This window comes from Haliotis asinina, chromosome 15, assembly GCF_037392515.1.
Source record: "Haliotis asinina isolate JCU_RB_2024 chromosome 15, JCU_Hal_asi_v2, whole genome shotgun sequence".
Classification (NCBI taxonomy): domain Eukaryota; kingdom Metazoa; phylum Mollusca; class Gastropoda; order Lepetellida; family Haliotidae; genus Haliotis; species Haliotis asinina.
In genome coordinates this window covers 1,289,995-1,310,173 of record NC_090294.1, presented here as the reverse complement: position 1 = coordinate 1,310,173, position 20,179 = coordinate 1,289,995, and positions in this window count along the sequence as shown.

Below are 20,179 nucleotides of genomic sequence, written 5' to 3'. Positions count from 1 at the left end.
AACCAACTACCAATAGTTTGGAGACAGCTGATCGTAGGTTGATATCTCAAATAAAGTTGCCTTGATTTCTACACTTACTCAACAGACCTTCCTTCTAGTAAAAGGACAATACTACTGCATGCTAACATTGGCCAGTGATACTGTCTGCTAACAACGGATATGACTCTCTGCTAACAAAGGACAATACAACAAAAGAGAGCAAGGCTCTCTGCTTGCAACGAATAGTAAGACTTTCCGATAACAAAGGACAGCAATACTGTTACGAGTATGTATTTTCAGTATATTTTTGTTATTAATTCAGTAATAATTATTATTGGGCCACAACGTTTAGTGTTTTGAATAGTAAATATTATGGGTCACTTTCCGTTTTAATATCTGGTCAACACTTTTAGCATTCTGGCATTCCGGAATTTATGTGTTCCTAGTTTTCGACGTTCGTTTGTGCCCGAACTTTCTGGAAATGACGTCGTAAACATATATAAGGGCTGGTTACCGTGCAGAAGGGGACACTCACACTCACATTCATTCATATTTGCTGGAATTACATGACTGCCAACGCTTGAAATCCTGTCAACGCCTGAATCTACATTATCACTGTGTTTACATTTTGCCATAGCTGTTCTCTCTCCCACCAAGACATTGGTGAGTTTGCTATATTGTATTTTGTAACCCATTGACTTAGACTTTGAATTGTATTTGTAATCAGCACTGTTATATTGACTTGTGACTTTGTATACCTTGCTCTCGTGGTATAGTAATAACAGAATTTTGAACGTTTATGACTTGTCTTTGCTCTGTTTTCCTGGTTCACAGGGGGATTTCTTAAATTGTTGTCACGGTAGATTCTTAACCGTAACAATACTGTCGGCAAACAACGGACAAGAAGACTCTCTCCTAACCACAGAGAGTAAGACTCTCTGCTAACCACAGAGAGTAAGACTCTCTGCTAACCACAGAGAGTAAGAGTCTCTCCTAACAACGAAGAGTAAGACTCTCTGCTAACAGCGGATAGTAGGACTCTCTGCAAACAAGGGATAGTAAGATTCTCTGCAAACAACAAAGAGGAAGACACTGTGCTAACAATGCATAGTAAGACTTTCTCTCTGCTAACCACAGAGAGTAAGACTCTCTGTAAACAGCGGATAGTAAGACTCTCTGCTAACAACGGAGAGTAAGACTTTCTGCTGACCACGGAGAGTAAGACTCTCTGCTAACAACAGAGAGGAAGACTCTGTGTTAAGACTCAGAGTGTAACGAACAACAATGCTTCCTGCTAAGAACGAACAACAATGCTTCCTGCTAACAACGAAGAACAATGCTTCCTGCTAACAACGAACAACAATGCTTCCTGCTAACAACGGGCAACAATGCTTCCTGCTAGCAACGATTCCTGCTAAGAACGAAAAACAACATTCCCTGCTATTAAGGGAGTAAGACTTTGCTAACAATGGATAATAAGTCTCTCTGCTAACAACATCAACAATGCTGCCTGCCTAGAACAGGCAAAACAAAAACCATCAGCACAAAATGGACTAGAAAGTAAACAAACGGACATAACCACGGATAGTAAGACTCTCTGCTAACCACGGAGAGTAAGACTCTCTGCTAACAACGGATAATAGGACTCTCTCCTAACAACGGAGAGTAAGACTCTCTGCAAACAACAAAGAGTGACGCTCTCTGCTAACAAGGGAGAGTAAGACTCTCTGCTAACCACGGTGAGTAAGACACTCTGCTAACAAGGGAGAGTAAAACTCTCTCCTAACCACGGAAAGTAAGACTCTCTGCTAACAACGGAGAGTAAGACTCTCCGTAAACAATGGATAGTAAGACTCTCTGTTAGCAACGGAGTGTAAAACTCTCTGCAAACGACGGATAGTAAGACTCTCTGCTAACAAAGGAGAATAAGGCTCACTGTAAACCACGAAGAGTAAGACTCTCTGTAAACAACGGATACGAAGACTCTCTACTAACCACGGAGAGTAAGACTCTCTCCTAAAAACGGAGAGTAAGCATCTCTGCTAACCACGGAGAGTAAGACTCTCTGCAAACAACTGATAGTAAGACTCTCTGCTAACAACGGAGAGCAAGACTCTCTGCTAACCACAGAGAGTGAGAGTCTCTCCTAACAACGAAGAATAAGACTCTCTGCTATCAACGGATAGCAAGACTCTCTGCTAACCACGGTGAGTAAGACTCTCTGCTAACCACAAAGAGTAAGACTCTCTGCTATCCACGGAGAGTAAGACTCTCTGCTAACAACGGAGAGGAAGACTCTCTGCAAAGAACAAAGAGTGAGACTCTCTGCTAACAACGGAGAGTAAGACATTCTGCTAACCATGGAGATTAAGACTCTCTGCTAACCACGGAGGGTATGACTCTCTGCTAACCACGGAGAGTAAGACTCTCTGCAAACAACAAAGAGTGAGACTCTCTGCTAACAACGGAGAGTAAGACTTTCTGCTAACCATGGAGAGTAAGACTCTCTGTTAACCACGGAGAGTAAGACTCTCTGCTAACAACGGAGAGTAAGACTTTCTGGTAACCACGGAAAGTAAGACTCTCTGCTAACCACGGAGAGTAAGAATCTCTGCTAACCACCGAGAGTAAGACTCTCTGTAAACAACGGATAGTAAGACTCTCTGCTAGCAACGGAGTGTAAGACTCTCTGCAAACGACGGATAGTAAGACTCTCTGCCGACAAAGAAGAGTAAGACTCTGTGGAAACAACGGATAGTCAGACTCTCTGCTAGCCACGGAGAGTAAGACTCTCTACTAACCACGAAGAGTAAGACTCTCTGCAAACAACGGAGAGTAAGACTCTCTGCTAACCACGGTGAGTAAGACACTCTGCTAACAAGGGAGAGTAAAACTCTCTCCTAACCACGGAAAGTAAGACTCTCTGCTAACAACGGAGAGTAAGACTCTCCGTAAACAATGGATAGTAAGACTCTCTGTTAGCAACGGAGTGTAAAACTCTCTGCAAACGACGGATAGTAAGACTCTCTGCTAACAAAGGAGAATAAGGCTCACTGTAAACCACGAAGAGTAAGACTCTCTGTAAACAACGGATACGAAGACTCTCTACTAACCACGGAGAGTAAGACTCTCTCCTAAAAACGGAGAGTAAGCATCTCTGCTAACCACGGAGAGTAAGACTCTCTGCAAACAACTGATAGTAAGACTCTCTGCTAACAACGGAGAGCAAGACTCTCTGCTAACCACAGAGAGTGAGAGTCTCTCCTAACAACGAAGAATAAGACTCTCTGCTATCAACGGATAGCAAGACTCTCTGCTAACCACGGTGAGTAAGACTCTCTGCTAACCACAAAGAGTAAGACTCTCTGCTATCCACGGAGAGTAAGACTCTCTGCTAACAACGGAGAGGAAGACTCTCTGCAAAGAACAAAGAGTGAGACTCTCTGCTAACAACGGAGAGTAAGACATTCTGCTAACCATGGAGATTAAGACTCTCTGCTAACCACGGAGGGTATGACTCTCTGCTAACCACGGAGAGTAAGACTCTCTGCAAACAACAAAGAGTGAGACTCTCTGCTAACAACGGAGAGTAAGACTTTCTGCTAACCATGGAGAGTAAGACTCTCTGTTAACCACGGAGAGTAAGACTCTCTGCTAACAACGGAGAGTAAGACTTTCTGGTAACCACGGAAAGTAAGACTCTCTGCTAACCACGGAGAGTAAGAATCTCTGCTAACCACCGAGAGTAAGACTCTCTGTAAACAACGGATAGTAAGACTCTCTGCTAGCAACGGAGTGTAAGACTCTCTGCAAACGACGGATAGTAAGACTCTCTGCTAACAAAGGAGAATAAGGCTCACTGTAAACCACGAAGAGTAAGACTCTCTGTAAACAACGGATACGAAGACTCTCTACTAACCACGGAGAGTAAGACTCTCTCCTAAAAACGGAGAGTAAGCATCTCTGCTAACCACGGAGAGTAAGACTCTCTGCAAACAACTGATAGTAAGACTCTCTGCTAACAACGGAGAGCAAGACTCTCTGCTAACCACAGAGAGTGAGAGTCTCTCCTAACAACGAAGAATAAGACTCTCTGCTATCAACGGATAGCAAGACTCTCTGCTAACCACGGTGAGTAAGACTCTCTGCTAACCACAAAGAGTAAGACTCTCTGCTATCCACGGAGAGTAAGACTCTCTGCTAACAACGGAGAGGAAGACTCTCTGCAAAGAACAAAGAGTGAGACTCTCTGCTAACAACGGAGAGTAAGACATTCTGCTAACCATGGAGATTAAGACTCTCTGCTAACCACGGAGGGTATGACTCTCTGCTAACCACGGAGAGTAAGACTCTCTGCAAACAACAAAGAGTGAGACTCTCTGCTAACAACGGAGAGTAAGACTTTCTGCTAACCATGGAGAGTAAGACTCTCTGTTAACCACGGAGAGTAAGACTCTCTGCTAACAACGGAGAGTAAGACTTTCTGGTAACCACGGAAAGTAAGACTCTCTGCTAACCACGGAGAGTAAGAATCTCTGCTAACCACCGAGAGTAAGACTCTCTGTAAACAACGGATAGTAAGACTCTCTGCAAGCAACGGAGTGTAAGACTCTCTGCAAACGACGGATAGTAAGACTCTCTGCCGACAAAGAAGAGTAAGACTCTGTGGAAACAACGGATAGTCAGACTCTCTGCTAGCCACGGAGAGTAAGACTCTCTACTAACCACGAAGAGTAAGACTCTCTGCAAACAACGGAGAGTAAGACTCTCTGCTAACCACGGTGAGTAAGACACTCTGCTAACAAGGGAGAGTAAAACTCTCTCCTAACCACGGAAAGTAAGACTCTCTGCTAACAACGGAGAGTAAGACTCTCCGTAAACAATGGATAGTAAGACTCTCTGTTAGCAACGGAGTGTAAAACTCTCTGCAAACGACGGATAGTAAGACTCTCTGCTAACAAAGGAGAATAAGGCTCACTGTAAACCACGAAGAGTAAGACTCTCTGTAAACAACGGATACGAAGACTCTCTACTAACCACGGAGAGTAAGACTCTCTCCTAAAAACGGAGAGTAAGCATCTCTGCTAACCACGGAGAGTAAGACTCTCTGCAAACAACTGATAGTAAGACTCTCTGCTAACAACGGAGAGCAAGACTCTCTGCTAACCACAGAGAGTGAGAGTCTCTCCTAACAACGAAGAATAAGACTCTCTGCTATCAACGGATAGCAAGACTCTCTGCTAACCACGGTGAGTAAGACTCTCTGCTAACCACAAAGAGTAAGACTCTCTGCTATCCACGGAGAGTAAGACTCTCTGCTAACAACGGAGAGGAAGACTCTCTGCAAAGAACAAAGAGTGAGACTCTCTGCTAACAACGGAGAGTAAGACATTCTGCTAACCATGGAGATTAAGACTCTCTGCTAACCACGGAGGGTATGACTCTCTGCTAACCACGGAGAGTAAGACTCTCTGCAAACAACAAAGAGTGAGACTCTCTGCTAACAACGGAGAGTAAGACTTTCTGCTAACCATGGAGAGTAAGACTCTCTGTTAACCACGGAGAGTAAGACTCTCTGCTAACAACGGAGAGTAAGACTTTCTGGTAACCACGGAAAGTAAGACTCTCTGCTAACCACGGAGAGTAAGAATCTCTGCTAACCACCGAGAGTAAGACTCTCTGTAAACAACGGATAGTAAGACTCTCTGCAAGCAACGGAGTGTAAGACTCTCTGCAAACGACGGATAGTAAGACTCTCTGCCGACAAAGAAGAGTAAGACTCTGTGGAAACAACGGATAGTCAGACTCTCTGCTAGCCACGGAGAGTAAGACTCTCTACTAACCACGAAGAGTAAGACTCTCTGCAAACAACGGAGAGTAAGACTCTCTGCTAACCACGGTGAGTAAGACACTCTGCTAACAAGGGAGAGTAAAACTCTCTCCTAACCACGGAAAGTAAGACTCTCTGCTAACAACGGAGAGTAAGACTCTCCGTAAACAATGGATAGTAAGACTCTCTGTTAGCAACGGAGTGTAAAACTCTCTGCAAACGACGGATAGTAAGACTCTCTGCTAACAAAGGAGAATAAGGCTCACTGTAAACCACGAAGAGTAAGACTCTCTGTAAACAACGGATACGAAGACTCTCTACTAACCACGGAGAGTAAGACTCTCTCCTAAAAACGGAGAGTAAGCATCTCTGCTAACCACGGAGAGTAAGACTCTCTGCAAACAACTGATAGTAAGACTCTCTGCTAACAACGGAGAGCAAGACTCTCTGCTAACCACAGAGAGTGAGAGTCTCTCCTAACAACGAAGAATAAGACTCTCTGCTATCAACGGATAGCAAGACTCTCTGCTAACCACGGTGAGTAAGACTCTCTGCTAACCACAAAGAGTAAGACTCTCTGCTATCCACGGAGAGTAAGACTCTCTGCTAACAACGGAGAGGAAGACTCTCTGCAAAGAACAAAGAGTGAGACTCTCTGCTAACAACGGAGAGTAAGACATTCTGCTAACCATGGAGATTAAGACTCTCTGCTAACCACGGAGGGTATGACTCTCTGCTAACCACGGAGAGTAAGACTCTCTGCAAACAACAAAGAGTGAGACTCTCTGCTAACAACGGAGAGTAAGACTTTCTGCTAACCATGGAGAGTAAGACTCTCTGTTAACCACGGAGAGTAAGACTCTCTGCTAACAACGGAGAGTAAGACTTTCTGGTAACCACGGAAAGTAAGACTCTCTGCTAACCACGGAGAGTAAGAATCTCTGCTAACCACCGAGAGTAAGACTCTCTGTAAACAACGGATAGTAAGACTCTCTGCTAGCAACGGAGTGTAAGACTCTCTGCAAACGACGGATAGTAAGACTCTCTGCCGACAAAGAAGAGTAAGACTCTGTGGAAACAACGGATAGTCAGACTCTCTGCTAGCCACGGAGAGTAAGACTCTCTACTAACCACGAAGAGTAAGACTCTCTGCAAACAACGGAGAGTAAGACTCTCTGCTAACCACGGAGAGAAAGACTCTCTGCTAACAAGGGAGAGTAAGACTCTCTGCCAGCCGCAGAGAGTGAGAATCTCTGCTAACAACGGAGAGTAAGACTCTCTGCTATCAACGGATAGTAGGACTCTCTGCAAACAACGGATAGTAAGACTCTCTGCAAACAACAAAGAGCAAGACTCTCTGCTAACCACGGAGAGGAAGACTGTCTGCAAACAAGGGATAGTAACACTCTCTGCTAACCACGGTGAGGAAGACTCTCTGCTAACCACGTAGAGTAAGACTCTCTGTTGACCACGGAGAGTAAGACTCTCTGCTAACAAGGGAGAGTAAGACTCTCTGCTAACCACGGAGAGTAAGACTCTCTGTAAACAACGGATAGTAAGACTCTCTGCTAACAAAGGAGAGTAAGACTCTCTGTAAACAACGGATAGTAAGACTCTCTGCTAACCACGGAGAGTAAGACTCTCTGCTAACCACGGAGAGTAAGACTCTCTGCAAACAACAAAGAGTGACGCTCTCTGCTAACAAGGGAGAGTAAGACTCTCTGCTAACCACGGTGAGTAAGACACTCTGCTAACAAGGGAGAGTAAAACTCTCTCCTAACCACGGAAAGTAAGACTCTCTGCTAACAACGGAGAGTAAGACTCTCCGTAAACAATGGATAGTAAGACTCTCTGTTAGCAACGGAGTGTAAAACTCTCTGCAAACGACGGATAGTAAGACTCTCTGCTAACAAAGGAGAATAAGGCTCACTGTAAACCACGAAGAGTAAGACTCTCTGTAAACAACGGATACGAAGACTCTCTACTAACCACGGAGAGTAAGACTCTCTCCTAAAAACGGAGAGTAAGCATCTCTGCTAACCACGGAGAGTAAGACTCTCTGCAAACAACTGATAGTAAGACTCTCTGCTAACAACGGAGAGCAAGACTCTCTGCTAACCACAGAGAGTGAGAGTCTCTCCTAACAACGAAGAATAAGACTCTCTGCTATCAACGGATAGCAAGACTCTCTGCTAACCACGGTGAGTAAGACTCTCTGCTAACCACAAAGAGTAAGACTCTCTGCTATCCACGGAGAGTAAGACTCTCTGCTAACAACGGAGAGGAAGACTCTCTGCAAAGAACAAAGAGTGAGACTCTCTGCTAACAACGGAGAGTAAGACATTCTGCTAACCATGGAGATTAAGACTCTCTGCTAACCACGGAGGGTATGACTCTCTGCTAACCACGGAGAGTAAGACTCTCTGCAAACAACAAAGAGTGAGACTCTCTGCTAACAACGGAGAGTAAGACTTTCTGCTAACCATGGAGAGTAAGACTCTCTGTTAACCACGGAGAGTAAGACTCTCTGCTAACAACGGAGAGTAAGACTTTCTGGTAACCACGGAAAGTAAGACTCTCTCCTAACCACGGAGAGTAAGAATCTCTGCTAACCACCGAGAGTAAGACTCTCTGTAAACAACGGATAGTAAGACTCTCTGCTAGCAACGGAGTGTAAGACTCTCTGCAAACGACGGATAGTAAGACTCTCTGCCGACAAAGAAGAGTAAGACTCTGTGGAAACAACGGATAGTCAGACTCTCTGCTAGCCACGGAGAGTAAGACTCTCTACTAACCACGAAGAGTAAGACTCTCTGCAAACAACGGAGAGTAAGACTCTCTGCTAACCACGGAGAGAAAGACTCTCTGCTAACAAGGGAGAGTAAGACTCTCTGCCAGCCGCAGAGAGTGAGAATCTCTGCTAACAACGGAGAGTAAGACTCTCTGCTATCAACGGATAGTAGGACTCTCTGCAAACAACGGATAGTAAGACTCTCTGCAAACAACAAAGAGCAAGACTCTCTGCTAACCACGGAGAGGAAGACTGTCTGCAAACAAGGGATAGTAACACTCTCTGCTAACCACGGTGAGGAAGACTCTCTGCTAACCACGTAGAGTAAGACTCTCTGTTGACCACGGAGAGTAAGACTCTCTGCTAACAAGGGAGAGTAAGACTCTCTGCTAACCACGGAGAGTAAGACTCTCTGTAAACAACGGATAGTAAGACTCTCTGCTAACAAAGGAGAGTAAGACTCTCTGTAAACAACGGATAGTAAGACTCTCTGCTAACCACGGAGAGTAAGACTCTCTGCTAACCACGGAGAGTAAGACTCTCTGCAAACAACAAAGAGTGACGCTCTCTGCTAACAAGGGAGAGTAAGACTCTCTGCTAACCACGGTGAGTAAGACACTCTGCTAACAAGGGAGAGTAAAACTCTCTCCTAACCACGGAAAGTAAGACTCTCTGCTAACAACGGAGAGTAAGACTCTCCGTAAACAATGGATAGTAAGACTCTCTGTTAGCAACGGAGTGTAAAACTCTCTGCAAACGACGGATAGTAAGACTCTCTGCTAACAAAGGAGAATAAGGCTCACTGTAAACCACGAAGAGTAAGACTCTCTGTAAACAACGGATACGAAGACTCTCTACTAACCACGGAGAGTAAGACTCTCTCCTAAAAACGGAGAGTAAGCATCTCTGCTAACCACGGAGAGTAAGACTCTCTGCAAACAACTGATAGTAAGACTCTCTGCTAACAACGGAGAGCAAGACTCTCTGCTAACCACAGAGAGTGAGAGTCTCTCCTAACAACGAAGAATAAGACTCTCTGCTATCAACGGATAGCAAGACTCTCTGCTAACCACGGTGAGTAAGACTCTCTGCTAACCACAAAGAGTAAGACTCTCTGCTATCCACGGAGAGTAAGACTCTCTGCTAACAACGGAGAGGAAGACTCTCTGCAAAGAACAAAGAGTGAGACTCTCTGCTAACAACGGAGAGTAAGACATTCTGCTAACCATGGAGATTAAGACTCTCTGCTAACCACGGAGGGTATGACTCTCTGCTAACCACGGAGAGTAAGACTCTCTGCAAACAACAAAGAGTGAGACTCTCTGCTAACAACGGAGAGTAAGACTTTCTGCTAACCATGGAGAGTAAGACTCTCTGTTAACCACGGAGAGTAAGACTCTCTGCTAACAACGGAGAGTAAGACTTTCTGGTAACCACGGAAAGTAAGACTCTCTGCTAACCACGGAGAGTAAGAATCTCTGCTAACCACCGAGAGTAAGACTCTCTGTAAACAACGGATAGTAAGACTCTCTGCTAGCAACGGAGTGTAAGACTCTCTGCAAACGACGGATAGTAAGACTCTCTGCCGACAAAGAAGAGTAAGACTCTGTGGAAACAACGGATAGTCAGACTCTCTGCTAGCCACGGAGAGTAAGACTCTCTACTAACCACGAAGAGTAAGACTCTCTGCAAACAACGGAGAGTAAGACTCTCTGCTAACCACGGTGAGTAAGACACTCTGCTAACAAGGGAGAGTAAAACTCTCTCCTAACCACGGAAAGTAAGACTCTCTGCTAACAACGGAGAGTAAGACTCTCCGTAAACAATGGATAGTAAGACTCTCTGTTAGCAACGGAGTGTAAAACTCTCTGCAAACGACGGATAGTAAGACTCTCTGCTAACAAAGGAGAATAAGGCTCACTGTAAACCACGAAGAGTAAGACTCTCTGTAAACAACGGATACGAAGACTCTCTACTAACCACGGAGAGTAAGACTCTCTCCTAAAAACGGAGAGTAAGCATCTCTGCGAACCACGGAGAGTAAGACTCTCTGCAAACAACTGATAGTAAGACTCTCTGCTAACAACGGAGAGCAAGACTCTCTGCTAACCACAGAGAGTGAGAGTCTCTCCTAACAACGAAGAATAAGACTCTCTGCTATCAACGGATAGCAAGACTCTCTGCTAACCACGGTGAGTAAGACTCTCTGCTAACCACAAAGAGTAAGACTCTCTGCTATCCACGGAGAGTAAGACTCTCTGCTAACAACGGAGAGGAAGACTCTCTGCAAAGAACAAAGAGTGAGACTCTCTGCTAACAACGGAGAGTAAGACATTCTGCTAACCATGGAGATTAAGACTCTCTGCTAACCACGGAGGGTATGACTCTCTGCTAACCACGGAGAGTAAGACTCTCTGCAAACAACAAAGAGTGAGACTCTCTGCTAACAACGGAGAGTAAGACTTTCTGCTAACCATGGAGAGTAAGACTCTCTGTTAACCACGGAGAGTAAGACTCTCTGCTAACAACGGAGAGTAAGACTTTCTGGTAACCACGGAAAGTAAGACTCTCTGCTAACCACGGAGAGTAAGAATCTCTGCTAACCACCGAGAGTAAGACTCTCTGTAAACAACGGATAGTAAGACTCTCTGCTAGCAACGGAGTGTAAGACTCTCTGCAAACGACGGATAGTAAGACTCTCTGCCGACAAAGAAGAGTAAGACTCTGTGGAAACAACGGATAGTCAGACTCTCTGCTAGCCACGGAGAGTAAGACTCTCTACTAACCACGAAGAGTAAGACTCTCTGCAAACAACGGAGAGTAAGACTCTCTGCTAACCACGGAGAGAAAGACTCTCTGCTAACAAGGGAGAGTAAGACTCTCTGCCAGCCGCAGAGAGTGAGAATCTCTGCTAACAACGGAGAGTAAGACTCTCTGCTATCAACGGATAGTAGGACTCTCTGCAAACAACGGATAGTAAGACTCTCTGCAAACAACAAAGAGCAAGACTCTCTGCTAACCACGGAGAGTAAGACTGTCTGCAAACAAGGGATAGTAACACTCTCTGCTAACCACGGTGAGGAAGACTCTCTGCTAACCACGTAGAGTAAGACTCTCTGTTGACCACGGAGAGTAAGACTCTCTGCTAACAAGGGAGAGTAAGACTCTCTGCTAACCACGGAGAGTAAGACTCTCTGTAAACAACGGATAGTAAGACTCTCTGCTAACAAAGGAGAGTAAGACTCTCTGTAAACAACGGATAGTAAGACTCTCTGCTAACCACGGAGAGTAAGACTCCTGGAAACAACAAAGAGCAAGACTCTCTGTAAACCACGTATAGTAAGATTTTCTACTAACCACGGAGAGTAAGACTCTCTGCTAACCACGGAGAGTAAGACTCTCTGGAAACAACGGATAGTAAGACTCTCTGGAAACAACAAAAAGTGACACTCTGTGCTAACAACGGAAAATAAGACTTTCTGCTAACCACGGAGAGTAAGACTCTCTGCTAACAACGGAGAGTAAGACTCTGTGCTAACCACGGATAGTAAGACTCTCTGCTAACAACAGAGAGGAAGATTCTCTGCTAAGAACGGAGAGTAAGACTCTCTGCTAAGAACGAACAACAATGCTTCCTGCTAACAACGAACAACAATACTTCCTGCTAACAACGATTCCTGCTAACAACGAACAACAACATTGCCTGCTATTAAGGGAGTAAGACTCTGCTAACAACGGATAATAAGCCTCTCTGCTAACAACGTCAACAATGCTGCCTGCTTACAACGGGCAAAACAAAAACCCTCAGCAAAAAATGGACTAGAAAGTAAAGAAACGGACATAAGCTGGACTGACGTGATTCCTTCTCAGTGCTGACAGACAGATATAGTACAGTCGGGATTCCCTGTTGGAAGGATCGGGTGCACTTATAGTTGTAATGAGGTCCTTGAAGTGTGTAATATGTGTACGAGCAACGCAACTCTGAACGATAGGAGGTTGCCTAGTTGTAACACAAGACATGGATAAGCCACACAACTCTTTGTTAAGGTTCAGCCAATCAGATGAATCTTGCCTCTCAGTGGTCGACCGTTACAGTCTATTTCAGGACCTGATAGTCTACGATCCAAAGCAGATTGACGTGAACACCAACCTCTGGCCTTGAAATTACTCACTTGGGTAACTGAGTCTTCAGTCTCAATTAACCGGAGACCTTTGAACTGTAGCACTGAAGACTGAATATTTTGTGGGTTATTATACCCGAGTTCCACACTCTAAGAGTGTTACTTTGGACCACGCCCAAATATAACCAACAAATCGCAAAGGAAAACCATGTGTTTTGGCTAGTCAACCTCTTTATTGCAATGAGTGTGACGTTGCGGCATAGGTAATATCAAACAAGTGATACATCAATTTGTTACACGGAGAATATTATTATTAATAGCATTTATTATTCATTACAGGATATTTATATAGCGCACATATCCATTAATCTAGCACTTGCTCAAGGCGCTGGTATATGGTTTCTCGATCATTGACTATCAGTCTCAAAGTCACATCGTATTATCAATCTCAACTCCATGGGGAGTATACAACTCTTGCTGCCACTAGACGTACCGAGTTTTGGTGTGGCATTTGCATGCTAACGAGGTACCCAATGCACAGCTAGGTGTACTTGGGCACTTGGTCCACGTATTCATGTGGCCACCATCTGGTCATATACCAACGGATTCGTGGGTTCTTGTAAGTGCACAGGGTTGTGTACTGTACACTAGGGGTTGTGACAACACTGAATGAGTCTGCACACAGTGTTGACTCCAAGGTTTTAGCACCCGGTGAGAGGTGGACTCGATCCCGTCACCTCAATCTAGTTGGATCACGAACCTGGCGCTTTAACCAGCTCGCCCACCGCGCCCCCTAATATATACATTGCTCCTCATTAAGTATATACCATTAACAAAGTTGATGTTTAGTTTATCTACAGAATGTTGTGTGAAATTCGGAATTTGGAGTATGCACGTATTAGGTATTTGTTTTTTCAATTCAGTGATATACGGTTCCAAGTGAAGGCTATATTTGAATTGTGAATTGTGTTTTAGAAATGTCGAGCTGCAAACATGCCACCATAACAGACTTTTTGTGCACAGTATGTAATGCCATAGAAGTAGAAGATGGCAATCATGTCTTTTTCAAATGTGCATAGATTTGCACCCAGTTGACCACTGTACATCGGTTAAATAACTGTATAAGTGTATTGCAGGACACAAGGCCGATATTACGCAAAATAAATTGTTTGTATACTGTTGATATATAGTATGACCAGAAAGTATTGAGAAATTTAGGGAATACATTTTACTTTTGTTTCTAGTAAAGACAACCATGACCAGCTATCAAGTTCTTGACTTCGTTCAAGAGAGACAACTCCGCTAATCCCTTTTCATTAGCTTGTGAAGAGTTATCCCCCGTTGCTTTAGGACACTAGATCAGGTAAAGTGATATCAAGTAGAACAGGCACCCCTTTGTCCACTGCTTATCGTGTTTGAAAAAATACTGCAAATGGAAATGTCACTGAGCACCAGGGAGGCAGCTTGGTATTCTTCGTTTTGAAAACAAACGAAGGAGTTTAGAAAACTTAAGGCTGGATGGATATGAATGATGGGGGAACAGTCGTTGTCTGTAAGGGGACAATTACAACCGAGCTGCATGCAGTGGGCTGGCAGAAATGTCCAGGAATTCAAACACTAATCATGAAATCTGAACAAAAGGAGAGAAGGTTGAACTGGTGCGTACAGCATAGACATTTTACCTGTGACAGTGTGATTTTCTCAGATGAAAGTTCTGTGTGGCTGTTTCCTGATACAGTGAAATTCTGGACCAAACAAACTGAAACATCTTTGTATCAGCGCCCAAAGTACTGTCCGAAATTTAACGTGTGTGGTGGCATATCTGTGTTAGGGACAACACCCCTCTGTGTATTTGAAAGGAATATGAACAATGGGCGGTACACAGACATTCTCGAGGGACATCTACTTCCATCTGCTCACGTGATCCGTGGATTTTTAAAAATATTTTTTGAAGTGTCAGTAAGAAAATTCTGACAAATATTGCCGAACTGAAAGAAGAGGTAGTCCGATATTGGGGCAGCATGAACAACGACTTCTGTGATCAGTAGTATGCTCCTCCGTATTGAAGCCTGCATTGCTGCCCATCGTCACCTGACAAAATACTAACGTAACTGTTCACCTCTCTTTGAATCTGGAGTTATGTTCTGCTAGAATGTACATTTAATACTCGAGTAATGAGTGAAATAAATAAACAATCACAAGCTTTGTATTCTCAATAACTTCTGGTCATACTATACACTGGATATATGAAAGTGATTTGAGCAGTGTAGGCTGATGTATAGAGTGATTGATTGTGATTTTGAGTAGAGTTTATACAATTGTGAGTTTGATGTACAATGAGATGATAATAAGTCAGTAGGTTGGAGTACACAAGACATGACTACAAAGCCATGTATCAACTCAGTTTTGAGGTACCCCTTTAATAAGCCATGTATCACCTCAGTTTTGAGGTACCCCGTTAATCAGCCACGTAAGACCTCAGTATTGAGGAACGCTGTTAATAAGCCATGTGCCACCTCAGTATTGATTAACATCGTCTATATGACATGAAAGACGTCAGTATTGAGGTGCCCTGCTAAAGAGCCAGGTATTACCACAAGCGTCATGTGTGTCTGAACACTGTCGAGGAATGTTCCTTAACAAACACACAGCAAGCCTGCGATTTCAGACCCATGGCTCTTTTATTGACGCTTCATTAGATTCACGACGGTGGCTGCTGGACATGTAAAGTGTTGGATGTAGTCGATTGAGTGAATTTCCAAGGGTGAGCGGTTGAAGGATACTGTCCAGCGTGGGTAGACGTGAAAAAAGAAATTTAGACACCAGGAACTCGGTCTTGTAGATTGACGTTGAAAACCTGACATTTTTGTTGGTGTTGGCCGAGATATATATGTTGTCCAATGTTCATCGCATTATTACCCCTGTGTAATTACCAAAGAAGGGTATGTCCGACTAAATGCTCCCATATAGTTGATACTTTCTGACATGTTAATGGAGATTCACATTCTATAGATGTATATGTTGTGGCTGAATAAGACGGTGATTCCACAGATTCCCGGACTCACGCAGCTTTACGGATCGCATTTATGTCTGTTAGTTCTCGTTGATAATCGACCTGACAGATTAACTACCTCAATATCATCAGCTGTGAGTGAGAATAATTTGACGCCGCAATATGCAGGCATTATTGTCAAGAGGAAGACTAGGAACTCATCCTATGAATTTCTTCATCTCTTCATCTTTTAATTTTAATTTTAACGCCGTATTTCTATATTTTATGTCGAAGTTCAGGCAACATACCTTACCTGAGAAATTACAGACTGTCCCTGTTTGATGAGGTCATAAAATGATCCACAATGCATCTGGCTCACTGGTTACACCTGTTATGTGTTTTGTTGTTTTCGCGCTTATTCAGTGTAGGTCTGTAACGCACGATAAGACTGATATAATATCAGTTCCGTACCAGACCGCCAAAGCTTTCTAACTGCTGAGTCTCGTTTTGAGATGTTCACGATTTTCAGGCTTCCGTTTGTCAAAGCTCGCTGTACGACAGAGCACGCTGTGCGACAGAGCACGCGTACGACAGAGCACGCGTACGACAGAGGTCGCTGTGGGACAGAGCAATCTGTACGACAGAGGTCGCTGTACGACAGAGCACACCTTGCGACAGAGATCGCTGTGCGACGTGTTTGCGAGAATAAGAGGAGGCGTAGTGTTTCAATAAAAAGTGCTTAGACGTATCAAATCATATTGATTGATATTCATGTATCCAGTTAAATGAATTAGTTCAGGGCTAGTTATCGTACTCTGTCGCGCAAAAGGACGGAACCCAGTTAACGAAAAACGAGACTGTTCTGTGATCAATATTTTCGCTTGTGAAGGTAGTGAGTTTACTCTTGCTGAAATCAATGGTTACAAAACATCAGAACAGAACTGATAAAGTAACTAAATATATGTCAGTGTTTCTCAGCCTATTGCATGTATGTACTGTTAGGTCGCAAGACAGTTCTTCTCTAATCAACATGAAATTTTGCATGACTGGGATGACAGGTTCTAAAGTAGTTGAAAAATTGTGAACTAATCTAATTCCCCAAAAACGCTTATCTCATATCCTGTTGTCATTTTGCCATACCTGTCGTTACGTGTAAACTGTTTTGAAGTATTTCCCGACAGCCTTTCCACACGAACCTTCGACCCATCTGGCCCATTCCGATACTCCAAAATGTCCAGGGCTCTCAGTATTGTTGATCACGATGACAGTGCCAACTACACATTGCATAAACCCAGGTGTCCCGACGAATACATATGGTCCACACTGACGACCTGGCGAAGTACCGATGGAATGGTCAATAGAACCACTCGTGTGTGTGTGTGTGTGCGTGCGTGCGTGCGTGCGTGCGTACGTACGTCCGTATGTGCATGTGTATGGTAGTGTGTGTGCGCGCGCGTTAGGAATGGCGCCACAAATGATTTTCACACATTGTACAAATATGGGGATCAAACCTTGGTCTTAGGCGTGACGAGCGGACGATTTAACCACAAGCCCACAGTGAAAGAACTCATTCACGTTATCAATGTACAACTTACACGGGCGCCTGGCTCACTACAAAACAATGATCGGTGTTAAACCAAAGTCAACTCAGCGGTAAGATTTCAAAAGAAGACCCTGATTGTTGAACATCTAATGGAGGGATACTAATCTCCCTCCACAAGCTGCCAGGGAGGCTGATGGACTAGTCTGATGGAGTTGTATATACTTCATCAGCACTTACGGTATGTTTGCACTGAAAATTGCTTGCATTTCAAAGGGGTATGAACAATTGAATGAAACACCGAGACCAAGTAGGGTTGGTCTAAGTACATGCTCATCACGTAGAGCACGTGCAATTGTTCCACTGTTCCAACTGCTGCACTTCCACCCCTGTAATACAAAACAACAAAAACGATTTGAATCTATGATCGTTTGTTGAGCAACTTTCATTTTAAGTTGAATAATATTCTGAGGCTTAAATTTTCAGTTTGCAAGGTAGATTATAAGGATTCGCAAACTTAATGTCACTTTATTTGGTTTACTTTTTGTTTAAAATGAATTTCATCAGTACTTTTTCAATGCAAACAAAGTATGGTGATGAACAGACTTCACGATAGTCACGCTACGATCGCTGATTGAACACGGTCTCGTCAGTTTCCGCTATGGACGGAAAGGAACACACACATGTTAATGCTCTTGCAAAACACCATGTGTTTTCACATTCCATCAAAACGTGTATCTAAATATGTACTGTCGCTTCACTTCCTCATTGGCAGGAAGGAAGAGCTCTTCTGTATATTTCCTTCAATATTGTGATGACTGCTGTGAGTGAGTGAGTGAGTGAGTGTTTCAGCCATGTTGCCCTGTGTTCACGAATCATCTCTAAATGAAACAACTCTAGATTTTCCACGGGCAGGGAATCCCCCATCTCAGTTGAGGTCAACATTTTCATCACAGGTTGTCGGGCAATCCTAAAGGTCGCAACTATACTTCAAACCATACGCCCAAACAATACATCCAAACTACACTACCAAACCATACACCTACATACTACACCTTATCCATACGCTCAAACTATGTGCCCAACTTATACACCCAAACTACCTATACACCAAATCTATCTATACACCCAAAATAAATATATATATATACACCCAAACTACAAACCCATCATACGCCTAAATCACACCCAAACCATACACAAAACTATACTCCCAGATTATACACCCACTTTACACCCAAACCTGTGTTTATGGCAGCAGGTACATGCCTTCTTTGTGATCTCTCCACACAAACCAAGGATGACACCTGCTACACCTGTCTCCCTTCTTAATGACAATATAGGTTTATCACATGAACAAACTGACTTAAGATTAACCAATGATTGATAAGTATGTAGGTATATTAGTTCCACGTGCTATTCTATCTTAGGGTAACCTGCATCAGCAATTGTTTTCAAGGGACTACGACGTGTTGGACTGAACTGGTCCTATTTTACAAGATTTGTTACCTGGTTCCACACTGTCCTCACAAGTCTGTCCCAAGATCCCAAAGAAAACATGAAAAGGATGGTTGTGGAGGGTAGAATGATGAGGAATCTAGTTGATATTCTGTAGCTACATGTGTTTTAAATGAAACATGTGAATAGGTGGTATAATGATACTCTAGACCCTCGCTGTACGAACTGAAACCAAGAGTCACATTGAAAGGGACGTAACTCTTTCGACATTCGCCTGGATATCTGACTCCACTCGGACAACTTCTAGAAATGCGTTGCAGTTTGGAGACGCCTGACAATATTGAATGAACCCTATCTAAATCAGTATCCTGGGCATAACACATAAGGCAGCATCAGAGAAGTATTGTGCTTGAAGTTGATGATATATTTTCTTTAGTTACAGTCTGTGGAACAGTTAACATTTATGGGTCCGTTGTAAGTTTAGATTCGTTTGTCTCAATTATTTGTGATAGAGATAGGCTTTCGAATGGCTTATACAGATTTAGATCTATGAAATGAAATCATTTAAAGCTATGTCACGTTGATCTGCGTTTTATTAAATTAGTATTTCATGTTTCAGAAATGGAAGTGAATACTAACTTTTTAATCCCTGACCCGAGGCCGAAGTTATTCTTTTGTCAGTACTATATACTGTTGGCAGTGAACACGTACCGATGAATTCTACTTTAAACACAATAGTAAATCGAATAAAGTGAAATTACGATGTCAAAACCTCATCATTTTACTTTATCATCTGTATATTTAATACAGTTGTTTACAAACGTCATGGTTTCAAATCGCTATTACGGGTTTGTATTACGAGGGGGTACGCACATTAAATGAAACACCGAGAATAAGTAGGGTTGGTCAAAGATGTTTATATTTGATGCTATTTGCATAGTGTATGAAGATGATTGTTTTATTGATGACGTCTCCTTAATGTTGTCTTAACCCATGTTTACTGGTATAATACACTGACCCAAAAAAGAAACGCATAGCTGAAATCTCATTTTTAAAGTAGATTTTTTCGGAAAATATGGAATGGAATCACAATTAATGTAAATATTAAGTGTTTTTATAGTCAATACAACCAAAACAGACAAACAAACACAACCTCTGGTGATTATTCGCCACACCACAGCACCTTGAAAACGCTTTGTATAATCTGCACGTGGGAAAATCTGAAAGCATTATGCACGTGCAAATGCAGGATCTCAATCTTGATTATGATGGCTATAAAAGGGGACAGGTCCTGTTGCGATTCATTCTTCGAATTTCTTTCTATGCGACGCGAAAAATGCCAAGGTTAAATGAAGAAAACAGAAATAGAGCCATTGGACGTCTGGAAGCTGGGGAAAGTCAGTCATCAGTTGCCAGACGTCTGAATGTGAGGCAGAGCACGATTTCCCGTCTCTGGCAACGATACACG